This window comes from Ursus maritimus, unplaced genomic scaffold, assembly GCF_017311325.1.
Source record: "Ursus maritimus isolate PB19 unplaced genomic scaffold, ASM1731132v1 scaffold_19, whole genome shotgun sequence".
In the NCBI taxonomy this organism is placed as follows: Eukaryota; Metazoa; Chordata; class Mammalia; order Carnivora; family Ursidae; genus Ursus; species Ursus maritimus.
In genome coordinates, this window is record NW_024424341.1 from 57,062,948 (window position 1) to 57,076,570 (window position 13,623).

General features: G+C 38.2%; 1 pseudogene; it reads left to right on the forward strand.

Annotated features, from left to right (window-relative positions):
* Positions 1-2,915: 2,915 nt before the first annotated feature.
* LOC103657119 lies at positions 2,916-3,765 on the forward strand (annotated as a pseudogene).
* Positions 3,766-13,623: the final 9,858 nt, after the last annotated feature.

A 13,623-nucleotide genomic window follows, 5' to 3' on the forward strand; every position in this document is an offset into this window, starting at 1 on the left:
CATCTGCCTTGGGCTCAGGGCGTGATCCCGGAGTCCTGGGATAGAGCCCCACGTCAGGCTCCTCGCTATGAGCCTGCTTCTTCCTCTCCCACTCCCCCTGCTTGTGTTCCCTCTCTCACTGGCTGTCTCTATCTCTGTCAAATAAATAAATAAAAAATCTAAAAAAAAAAAAAAAGAATGCTAATAGTTGTACTATTCATAACTACCCAAACCTGGAAACAACACAAATCTCCTTCTACAGTAGAACGGATCAGTGACAGTATATTCATATAACGGGTATGCAACAATAAAAAGACTGAATTGCTGATATGCACAACAACCTGGATGAATCTCAGAAATATTACTTTGAATGAAAGAAGCAAGGCCCAGAAGAGAACATACTATATAATTTCACTTATATGAAGTTCAAGAAGAGGCAAGACAAATTCGTGGTGTCAGAATAGTGTACTTACACTGTGATAATTTATCTAATTATAATTATGATTTGCACATATTTTCAATTATATTCTGTCTACAAGAGACTCACTTTAGATCCAAAGACACAAATAAATTGAAAAGATGGAAAAAGATATACCATAAAAATAGAGAGAAGGGGTGGGTATACCAACATCAGACAAAACAGACTTTAAACAGAAAAAGTTTACATGAGACAAAGAAAGGCATATATTAATAAAAGGTTCAATACAGCAAGAATATATAACAATTATAAGTATTTGCACACCTAATAACAGACCATAAAAAATACATGAAGCAAAAATAAATAGAACTAAAAGAAGAAAGAGTTCTACAATAACAGTTGGGGACTTACACACCCCACTCTCAATAACGGATAGGATTACCAACTGGAAGCAGAGATCTTAAACAACACAATAAACCAACCAGATCTAACAGACATAAACGGAATACAATTTAATGACAACAGCACATACAGTCTTCTCAAGTGCACACAGAAGATTTTCCAGTGTAGATATATGTTAGGCCACAAATTTAGTTTCAACAGATTTTAAGAGGTAGATATCATATCAAATATCTTCCCTGACCACAAAGAGATGAAGTTAGAAATCAATAACAAGGGGCGCCTGGGTGGCTCAGTCAGTTAAGTAGCTGCCTTCGGCTCAGGTCATGATCCCAGGGTCCTGGGATCTAGCCCTACATGGGGCTCCCTGCTCAGTGGGGAGTCTGCTTCTCCCTCTACCCCTACTTGTGCTCTCTTGCTTGCTCTTTCTCTCAAATAAATAAAATCTTTTTAAAATTTGACCAAAAAAAAAAAAAAGACTCAATAACAAAATTAAAACTGGAAAATACACAAAATTGTGGAAAATAAACAACATACTCTTAAACAATGAATGATCAAAGAAGAAATCACAAGGGAAACTATAAAATACTTAAGAGATGAATAAAGATGAAAACACAACATACCAAAAGTTATGGGATACAACAAAAGCAATACTAAGGAGGACATTTATAGTGATAAATGCTTACATTAACAAATAAGAAAGATCTCATATCAAAAACCTAACTTTACAACTTAAGGAACTACAAAAAAAGAACAAATGAAACCCAAAGCTAGCAGAAAGGAGGAAGTACTAAAGATCAGAATAGAGATAAATGAAATAGAGAATAGGAAAATAGAGAAAATCAAGGAAACCAAAAGTTGGTTCTTTGAAAAGATCAACAAAATTGACAAAACTTTAACTAGATGGACTAAGGAAAAAAGAGAGAAGACTCAAATTACTAAAATCAGAAATGAAAGTGGGGACACTATGACTTATCATTCTATGGAAATAAAATGGATTATGAGAGTACTATGAACAACTCTACACCCACAAACTGTATAACCTAGATGAAATAGACAAATTCCTAGAAACACAAAACCCATCAAAACTAAATCACAAAGAAGTAGAAAATCTGACTAGACATAACTAGTAAGAAGACTGGATCACTCACTAATTTAAAAAATCTTTCAATGAGAAGAAGCCCGGCGGGGCGCCTGGGTGGCACAGCAGTTAAGCGTCTGCCTTCGGCTCAGGGTGTGATCCCGGCATTATGGGATCGAGCCCCACATCAGGCTCCTCCGCTGGGAGCCTGCTTCTCCCTCTCCCACTCCCCCTGCTTGTGTTCTCTCTCTTGCTGGCTGCCTCTATCTCTGTCAAATAAATAAATAAAATCTTAAAAAAAAAAAAAAAAAAAAGAAAAGAAGCCCGGGCCCTGATGGTTTCACTGGTGAAATATACCAAACATTTAAATAAAGACTAATATCCATCCTCCTCAAATTTTCCCCCAAACTGAAGAGGAGGCAATACTTTCTAATTCATTTTATGAGGCCAGCATTACCATGGTACCAAAGCCAGACAAAGATACTATAAGAAAAGAAAACTAGAGACCAAATTCCCTGATGAACATAGACACAAAAACCCTCAACAAAATACTGGCAAACTGAATTCAGCAGCATATTGAAATGATTATATACCATGACAAAAGGATTTATTCTTGGAACACAAAGATGATTCAACATATGAAAATTGTTCAATGTAATGCACCACACTAACAGAATGAAGGCTAAAAATCATGATTTAAATAGATACATAAAAAGCATTTAAGAAAATTCAACATTCTTTCATGATAAAAATTTCATCAAACTAGGATCAGAAGGAAACTACCTCAACATAATAAAAGTCATATATGAAAAGCCCACAGTAAACATTATACTCAATGATGAAAGACTGAAGGCTTTCCAAGATCAGGAAAAAGGAAAGAATGCTGCTTTCACCATTCTGTTCTTTTTTTTTTTTTTTTTAAGATTTTATTTATTTGACAGAGATAGAGACAGCCAGCGAGAGAGGGAACACAAGCAGGGGGAGTGGGAGAGGAAGAAGCAGGCTCATAGCGGAGGAGCCTGATGTGGGGCTCGATCCCATAATGCCAGGATCACGCCCTGAGCCGAAGGCAGACGCTTAACCGCTGTGCCACCCAGGCGCCCCTCACCATTCTGTTCTATTCATTCTTTTCACAATTCTAGTCAACATAGTACTGGAAGTTCTGGCCAGAGCAATTAGGTAAGAAAAAGAAATAAAATGCATCCAAGGGAAAGGGCACAGGGTTTGAAACATGGCAGACGATGTGGACCAGCAACAAACTACCAACACTGTAGAAGAGCCCCTGGATCTTATTAGGCTTAGCCTGGATGAGTGAACTTATGCGGAAATGAGAAATGACAGAGAGCTTTGAGGAAGATTACATGCCAATGATCAGCATTTAAATATGATATTGGGAGATGTGGAAGAAAACTGTGACTACCATAGACATTGTTGAGGAAACATACACAGAGATATATAAATGAAGAAAATGGAATATTCTGATGCTCTCTGGAGAGATGGTGCTGTACTAGTTGCCCCTCCATTAAGAACTGGCTGAAACAAAGAATTTATCATGTATGGAATATAGGAGAGTCCGTATGATTGCCTCTTTAAATGTAGAAGACATTCAAAAGGGAAACCTGTGTAAATTTTGATATTAAGAAATGACCAAGTATTCTTCCAGTCCTGAAATGAATTGATTTGCAGATAACTCAAAAATTTTTAAGCTATAGGGCATTTTTATTTTTCCCAACCCTTTCAATAAATATGATCACCAAAAAATAAAAAATAAAAAAAACCATCCAAATTATAAGGAAGTAATAAAGTTACCTCTGTTCATAGATGAAATGATCTTATACGTGCAAAACACTAATGATTCTATTTAAAAAAAAACAACTGTTAAAACTAATAAATTGGGGTACCTAGGTGGCTCAGTCAGTTAAGCGTCTGCCTTTGTCTTGGGTCATGATCCCAGGGTCCTGGGATTGAGCCCCACATCGGACTCCTTGCTCATCAGGGAGCCTGCTTCTCCCTCTCCCTCTGCTACTGCTCTCCCTGCTTGTGCTCTGTCAAATAAATAAATAAAATCTTTAAAAAAAACCCTAATAAATGAATTCAACAAAGTAGCAGGATACAAAGTCAACACTCAAAAATCAGTTGCATTTCTATGCACTGACAATGAACAATCTGAAAAGGAAATTATGAAAACAATTCCATTTACAATGGCATCAAAAAGAATAAAATACTTCGGAATTAACAAAAGGAAGTAAAAGACTTATGCAATGAAAACTATAAAATATTGCTGAAAGAAATTAAAGAAGACATAAAGGGAAACATATCTCGTATTCATGAACTGAAAGACAAAGTTGTTAAAATGTTAATACTAGCCAAAGTAATCTACAGATTTAATGCAATCCCTATCAAAATCCCAGTGACTTTTAAAAAATACAAATAAAAAATTCATGTGGAATCTCAAGGGGTCTTGAATAGCCAAAACAATCTTAAAAAGGGAGAACAAAGATGGAGGATTCACACTTTCTGACTTCAAAACTTCGTATGCAAAAGTTACAGTAATCAAAACAGTGTGGGACTGGCATTAAGACAGACATATAAACCAATAAAATAGAATGGAGAGCTCAGAAAGAAACCTCTGCATACACAGTCAAATGATTTTTGACAATGCTGCCGAGACCATCTGATAGGGAAAGAATAATCTTTTCAACAAATGGTGCTGGGAAAATTGGTTAACCACATGCAAAAGAATGAAGTTGGACCCTTACCTAACACCATATATAAAAATTAACTCAAAATGGATCAAAGACCTAAATGTAAGACCTAAAACTATAAAACTATTAGAAAAAAACATAAAGCAAAATCTTCGTGATACCGGATTTGGCAGTGATTTCTTGGATATGACACCAAAGGCACAGGCAACAAAAAATATATAGCGTAGTTAGATATCGTGAAAAATTTTCAGGGTGCCTGGGTGGTTCAGGCGTTGAGCATCTGCCTTCCACTCAGGTTGTGATCCCAGCATCCTGGGATCCAGCCCTGCACTGGGCTCCCTGCTCAGCGGGGAGCCTGCTTCTCCCTCTCCAGCTCCCCCTGCTTGTGTTCCATCTCTAGCTGTCTCTTTCAAAAAAATAAGTAAAAACTTAAAAAGAAAAAAAGAAAAATTTTCAAATTTGTATATCAAAAGTTAATGTCAACAGAGTAAAAATACAACCCACAGAATGAAAGAAAATATTTCTGAAATCGTGTATCTAATGAGGGATTCGTATCCAGAATATATAGAGAACTCCGCAATCTGATTCAAAAATGGACAAAGGACTACAATGAGATACTATCTCACACACTTTGGTATGGCTACTATAAAAAAAAAAAAAAGGAAAGAAAAGAACAGGTGTTGGTGGAGATGTGGAGAAATTGAAACCCCTGTGCACTTTTGGTGACAATGTAAAAAAAATGGTACAGCTGCTGTGTAGAAAACAGTAAGGCAGTTCCTCAGAAAATTAAAAATAGAATTATCATATAATCTAGCAATTACACCTCTGGTTATATACTCAAGGTAATTGAAAGCAGGATCTCAAAGATATTCTTGTACACCCATGTTCATAGCAGCATTATTCACAATAGCTAGAACATGTAAGCACTCCAACTGCCTATTGAGGGATAAATGAACAAGCAAAACGTGGTACAGCCATATAATGAGGTATTTTTACCTCATTAGGAAATTCTGACATTTGCTACAACATGGATGAACCTTGAGGATATTATACTAAGTGAAAAGACAAAGACAAAAAGACAAAGACTGCATGATTCTACCTATATAAGGTACTTAGAATAATCAAAATCATGGAGACAAACAGTAGTAGAATGGTAATTGCTAGGGGCTGTGGGGGGTGGGTAATAGAGATTTATTGTTTATACAGAGTTTCAGTTTTACAAGATGAAAGAGTTGTGGAGGCAGATGGTAGTGATGGTGTGCAACACTATGAATGTGTTTAATAACACTAAGCTGTACACTTAAAACTGGTTAAGATGGTTTAAGTTTTGCATTATGTATATTTTACCACAATAAAAAAAATTGGAAACAATGGAATACAACATGGTATAGCCACAGAGAGTCATAGTTGCTTCTAAAAGTTAAACATACACTTTCCATATAACCCAGCAATACCACTACGAGGTATTTTCCCAAGAAGTTTTGTTTACAAAAACCTGCATGCCAGTGTTTACAGCTACTTTACTCATGACTGCCCAAACTGTAAAAATCCACATGTCCTTCAACTAGTGAATAACAGATACACTGTGGTACATTCATAGAATGCAAAAAGCAGTGAAAAGGAATGCAATATTGATACATTCAACATCCAGGAATTTCTTATATATTACACAAATGAAAGAACCCAGGCTCAAAAGTCTACATAAAGTATGATTCCATTTAAATGACATACTAGAAAAGGCAGAAGTATAATGATTTCCATCACTATACTTGATGGAGATCCCTGGAACCAATCACTGGTTGCCGTGGGTTAAAGGTAGAGTTAGGGTTTGACTACAAAGGGGCAGCACGAGGGAGATTCGGAAGTGATGGAGCTAGCTGTTTTGTATCTTGACTGTGGTGGTAGTTACATGACTCTATATGTATTTGTCAAAAGTCATAGAACTATACACTTAGAGTAAACTTTTACTGTATAGAAATTTAAATCTAAAAATAATGAAAACCTTGTGTGTCAATGATACTTCAATTTAAAAAAGATTTTAAAATGAGATATTTTTTAAAGATTTATAATCTTCTTTGGATTTTATCAAGATTTATAACAAAGCTACAGTAACTACAACAGAGATAAATCTCTGTATGGATAGATGTCAGATATATAGATATTTATAGATATCAGCTCTTTAATCTTGGGATAATGCCCTTATATTTAACTGTATTCTATATATTGTCTGAAAAGATATTCTATATATTGTCTGAAATTTTCAAATTTTTGTTTTGTAATATGTAAGTCTTTAACCACCTTAGGCTGATTTTTTTATAAGGCACGAGGGGTGAATCTAAATTTATTTATTTTTTTATTTTTTTAAATTTTATTTATTTATTTGACAGAGATAGAGACAACCAGCGAGAGAGGGAACACAAGCAGGGGGAGTGGGAGAGGAAGAAGCAGGCTCATAGCGGAGGAGCCTGATGTGGGGCTCGATCCCAGAACGCCAGGATCACACCCTGAGCCGAAGGCAGATGCTTAACCGCTGTGCCACCCAGGCGCCCCTAAATTTATTTTTTTTAAATATGGATATCCAATTGTATCAGCACCATTTATTAAACAGTATTTTCTTTCCCTACTTATGTGCAGTGTCAACTCTGCCATTAATTAAAGCTCCATATATATGGGGGTCTGTTTCTGGGTCCTTTATTCTGTTTCATTGGTCATTTTGTGTATCCTTGCATATTTACCTCACTGTCTTAGTTTCTGTAGCTTTATACAGACGAGAGAGAGAGAGAGAGAAAGAGAATCTCCAAAACAAGTAAAACAAAACAATATAGGGACATATACATAGGTTCTAAAACAATAAAGAAGCAAGGAAATAGCTACCCTAAAAGTCAGAACACTGATTTCCTCTAGAGAGGAGGGAAGTAGTGGTGTTGGAGTATGAGCACATGGGATCTTATGGGATACTGATTCTTGACCAGGGTCATGGTGATAAGAATGCCTGTATTCCCTATGGGTCAAGAAGGCACCATGGAAAATAATTCAGCTTAAACTCATTAGCAGGTACACTACCTAAGAAGGCTGACTCTGGAGTAGGATATGAGAGGTGAAGTGGTTAGATTAGAGTCAAATCTCCTGTGTCAGCAAATTACGCTGTCCAGGGAGAATTCACATATAAGTCTCCACAAAAAAGTCACTATTCAGATTCCTCCTACACTCTGGGCCTACATGGTGAGTCTGTGTGTCCCAGAGAAGCAGAGACCACCACCAAGGGATGACTGTAGTCATGTCTCCAGTAATGTTGGAGATGACTGTCCCTTATTTCCTTCCATGAAGACTCAGGCTTGAGGAAAGGAGGGGGTCTTAAGTTTGAAAACATTGGAGGACTTGTGGTGAGAAACACACGCTTGGAAAAGGGGGAGGAGATGAGTCAAAGGGGAAGGAAGAATAAAAGAAGAGACCACCTCTTTTCCAGTTCAGGTCCCTTGAGTCACAAGCCTGTCCAGGAATGGGAATGAAGCAGCTTTGAATTAGATGAGACTGGAGTTTTAAAGTAGACATTAGACTGGATTTTTAAATGAATGAAAATGATCAGAAGTTAAGGGATCTAGAACTCAGCAAGATAAAGTCAATAATATAAAGGTAGGCACAGAGCTTGGGGAAAAACAAATTCTGCTCATATTTGTACTCTACTACCTCAGACTATTCAAAGGTCGTGGTGTGTCTGTGTTTTTAACATTTATTTATTTATTTTAGAGAGAGAGAGAGCATGAGTGGGAGGGGCAGCGGGAGAAGGAGAGAATCTCAAGCCGACGCTGCACTGAGGCAGAGCTCCATGTGGGGCTCCACCCCACAACCCTGAGATCAGCACCTGAGCCCAAACCAAGAGCTGGATGCTTAACCTACTGCACCACCCAGGTGCCCCAGGGTTTTTTTCTAATTAAGGGACAAATAACGTATGAAGTCTTTGGAGAATTATCACACCCAGACCTAAAATAAAATTGTTTTACCTATTTAAAAAATCAACTTAAAAATATAAATAAATAAAATATCAACTTCTTGGATTAACCTATCCGTTGAACAAATATTTGATTACCTACTTGGGCCTAGAAGCACATACGACACTGCTCTAGGCATATGGATACAGTAGCAAACAAAATTCCTGCCTCCCTACATTCTAGTAAAGCTTATATTCTACTAACTTAAAATATCTTATATAGTGGGGAATATTTGAGTGTCTAACATCTGTGTATAAAGTCTGGGTAAATGCACAGATTTAGGGGAAAATTATAGAATCTTGGCACACTATCATCTATATTAGCCCTTTAATCTTGGAATCATTCCCTTATGCTTAATAATTTAATTTCCCCAAGAAATTTGTGGGATTATTTCCCAATCTCCTTTGACAGTAAGAAAGTTAAGGCTAAAGAGAGAAAGTGACTTGCTGAGGGTCACAGAACTACCTATGGGTTTGATATAATAAAAACAGATTTGTCTCCAAATGCTATGTTCTTCCCACCAGGCCAAGAAGCCCCTTAAGACAGAGATTGTAACAATACTCCCACCATTGGGTCTGGGATTAGTCTTGCTGCCATGGACACCTAAATCAGTGAGAAGACATTTGGGCATTTCTCTATTAGATGTCTACAAACCCTACCACACAAAGTCCTAAAACTGAGGTTTTGCCTCAATTTGCCTGCCTAGACTCTAGGTCCACCTGCCCTATGCCATAGGTGGAAACACAGATGGATTTGTGGGTTTGGGGATGGGAAAACTGATGGAGACAATGTTGAGCTCATTCTGGGAAACAATAAGGGTGAGGGCTTATGGACACCAACTTCTGAGAAACGAACATCAAGAGTATCAGACCACATGACAGAAAAATATGTAAATGTAAGATCTGAGAAGCTAAATAAAAAATGAATTGAAAAATTGAATTGAGGGGCGCCTGGGTGGCGCAGTCGTTAAGCGTCTGCCTTTGGCTCAGGGTAAGATCCCAGCGTTCTGGGATCGAGCCCCACATCAGGCTCCTCTGCTGGGAGCCTGCTTCTTCCTCTCCCACTCCCCCTGCTTGTGTTCCCTCTCTCGCTGGCTGTCTCTCTCTGTCAAATAAATAAATAAATAAAATCTTTAAAAAAAAAAAAGAAAGAAAAATTGAACTGAAAAAATGAATTGAAAATTGAAAAAATGAATATGAATTTATAACATATTTTGAATTGTTGAATTGAAAAAATGAATATGAATTTATAACATATTTTATCTTAGGAAACTATTTCCTAGGTGTATTTACTGAAAAGGCCTAGAACAATGACAGTAGCAATGAACACCCCTAGCACAATATTGTGATCTCTAAACATCATTTCCCATCAAAAGGAACTAGCTATCCTTGGGAAAAAAAGCTGATTTCAGATCTGGGGTATGAAGTGTACAAATTAATCCTGATAAATAAGGGGAAAGAATCAAAGTTTACTTTGCTTTTCTCATATAAACGGTATACTCAGGTAGCAAATGTTTGGTAATTGGAAATTTCTTTTTCTAGAAGTATTAAGCTAATAAAAAAAAGAAGGAATGATAAAGTTAGAATACCACCATTTTATAATCTCTAATGAGTATGTACATCTAGCCAACAACCATCCATGGCTGCTCACATCACAAAAAGAGAGAACACCCAGAAATTTTTTGCCTCCTGATAGAAGCACATAAAACCATTCACGAAGTATTGTTGCCAGAATATTGATCCTAAAACGAATCAACTTGTTGACCTAACTACCAATTTATAAGAAATCCAGGGAACAGGGGGCATCTTAAATGACACCACAGGGAGGCAATTAGCAAATTCCAGATGGTTAGAAACTACAGAACAAATCACCCAGTTTCATCAGTAAATGCATTGCAAGAGAAAAAAGACAGAAGGAGCGCTATAGATTAAAAAGTTTCCCAATGGATACAGCAACAAACTGCAACGTATGAATTTTATTTGGATGATGATTCAAACAATCTAAAAGAATTATGAGACGGTCTCTCGAATAGTTAAACATAGAGTTGGCATATGATCAAACAATTCCACTCCTAAGTATATGCCAAGAGAAATAAAAACATACGTTCATCCAAAAAACTTTTACATGAATGTTCATAACAGCATTATTCATAATAGCCCCAAAGTGGAAACAACCCCAAATGTCCATCAACTGATAACTGGATAAATAAAATGTATATCTCTACAGTGGAATATTCAGCAATAAAAAGAAATAAAATACTGATATATGCTACACATGGATGAAGTTTGAAAATATTATGTTATGTGAAAGAAGCCAATCACAAAGGACTACACATGTTGTATGATATCATTTATATGAAATGTCCAGAATAAGCAAATTTCTTAAACCAAAAGTAGATCAGTGGTTGTCTAAGGCTGAGGTTGGAGGCCGGAGTAGTTGGGGTGACAGCAAAAGAAAGTGGGGTTTCTTTTGAGGGTAATGAAAATGTACTAAAATTGACTGCGGTGATGGATGCACAACTCTGTGATATTACAAGCCACTGAATTGTACACTTTAAATGGGTGAATTGTATGGTATGTGACTTATATCTCAACAAAGCTATTAAGGGGCGCCTGGCTGGCTCAGTCAGTAGAGCATGTGACTCTTCATCCTGGGGCCGTGGGTTGAGTCCCATCCTGGGTGTAGAGATTACTTAAAAAAAAAAAAAAAAGTTTAAAGCAAGCCACAAAGCTGTTAAAAAAAGATAAAGCTACCACAAAAAAAAAAAAAAAAAAAAAAAAGAAGAAGAAGAAGGAGGAGGAGGAGGAAGAAGAAGAAGAGGAGAGAGACAACCAGGAAAATCTGAACACTGACTGGGTATTTGATGATATTAAAGAATTACTGTTATTTATTTTACAAACAGTGATAATAGTTTTGTCAGGGTTTTTTTTTTAAGCATTATTTTTTTAGAGATAAGTACTGACATATCTACAGATGAATTTGGGATTTGCTTCAAAATAATGGGGAGGCCTGTAGTGGGAGGAAGGAAAATGAAACCAGATTTGTCACCAGTTGGTTACAAGGTGGGTGATGAGTACAAAGGGATTCATTAAGTTATCCTTTTGTATATGTTTGAACATTTCCGAAATAAAAGGGCTAGAAGCCACAAGGCAAGAATCTTTATCAGGCTACCCCTGACTCACTGTGGGAACCCCTCTTTCTTCAGGGCCTCCTGATGAAAATTAAGGATGACAATAGCTATATCTCATACTATTTTTTTTTAAAGATTTTATTTATTTATTCAACAGAGATAGAGACAGCCAGCGAGAGAGGGAACACAAGCAGGGGGAGTGGGAGAGGAAGAAGCAGGCTCATAGCGGAGGAGCCTGATGTGGGGCTCGATCCCACAACGCCGGGATCACGCCCTGAGCCGAAGGCAGACGCTCAACTGCTGTGCCACCGAGGCGCCCCTCAGACTATTCTTGTGAGGAAAGTGAAGATATGTGTAAGGTACCCTACCAAGGGACGGGGCTCCATTTTGTCTAAGGCCAGAGATTCCCAAGAGCAATGCAAAGGAAAATCTGCTCATCACACACAAAGGGGCTACGAAACCCGACACTGGACAGTAATGACCCCTAGATCTATGGAGAGAAGAACCTACAATAGTAATCGGTCGTTCTATCTATAATCAGTAGCCCTTACAGCAACGTGAGATATTCGCAATTCAAACAGCCTTGCGGTTAGGTGCCAAAGGACATTCAACAAGTGACCAGAGAATATAAAAATTTAGAGTGGGAAAAGACACACCAAAGTTTCATTCCACTCCCATCGGTTTATCCGGTAAGCCCCTTCTTTTCAATCCCTCTCCCACACGTTCCATTCCCAAAGCTGAAACTGGACGGGGAGGCAGAAAGGAGGATGAACACCACCAAAGGAAGGGGGTTCAAAACTCAGACCCTCTGATAATGAGAAGGTGACTGCCTCCTGTCGGATTTTTACCTTACCGGACTCAAGAGCACAGGGCTTCGGGCAGACAGATCGTTTAGATGGGGGCGGGGCTACAAGGTCCAGGAGCCAATAGGCGATAACCGGTAGGTTCACGTCCCGTCCCTCGCTCCAATCTTCCGAGCTTACCCGGTGAGAAACTTCAGAGGTCCAAAGACTTTTGGGACCTCACGTCTTCCCACTCCCTAGGCCCATCCTCAGAGCCCCACCCGCCAATGGTTGAGATGTCTGCTTTTTCTTCTTTTGTCTCAGAAAGTTACGCAGAGGCAGCCACCCTATGGTAGCTAAGCAATCCAAAATACTGAGATCTCCGAGCATTAAGGGAAACTCATTCCTTGGATCTTCTGGAATCCCAACCACCACCAGCTACAGCTCCCATCCCCAGTCGCTAACTGACTGGCCCTATCTCCTTTTGGGAAGTACTTCAGCTCAGTTGTGGAGCTGCCCCTCCCACAAGTTCTGAGAGACCCACTCAGTCATCACCCACTAGGCAAATTCATTTGATTTAGCCGTTCAGTAAAACCTGCCATGTCTCCTACCACACAGATATGGGGCCCTGGCGGGCTCAGCAATATAGTTTGGTAGTTCCCTAAACTGGTTGTGTGTCGATTCACAGTCTTGCAACCTCTTTTCAAAAATAATTTTTACACTCATTATAGGATTACCATGTCCCATTAGCAAGTGCATTAATATTCTTTCCATCCTTGCTGAAGCCACCATTTCCCAGGTTTGTCTTTGCTAAAGGCCAATCCCCAAGATAAAGCAAGGCTAGTAATAGAGCATCTGATTTTGCCAAGGCAAGGAGAGGGCAGGAATGCTGGGCTGGGCATCTGGCTCTCAAAAGAAAGAACTTCTGGGAAAAAGACATTTATAGGGAAAAAAAAGTCTGCTGACACTCAGTACTTGTAGTCCCAGTGGACTGATTTATTGACCAACAGCATTACTCCTCCAGCTCTCTTCCAGGAGCTGGACAGATGAGTCAAGAAGCAGATTTATTAGGCATTACTGATAGTGTATATGTATATATGTGTAGTGTATATGACATATATACACACACACACACACACA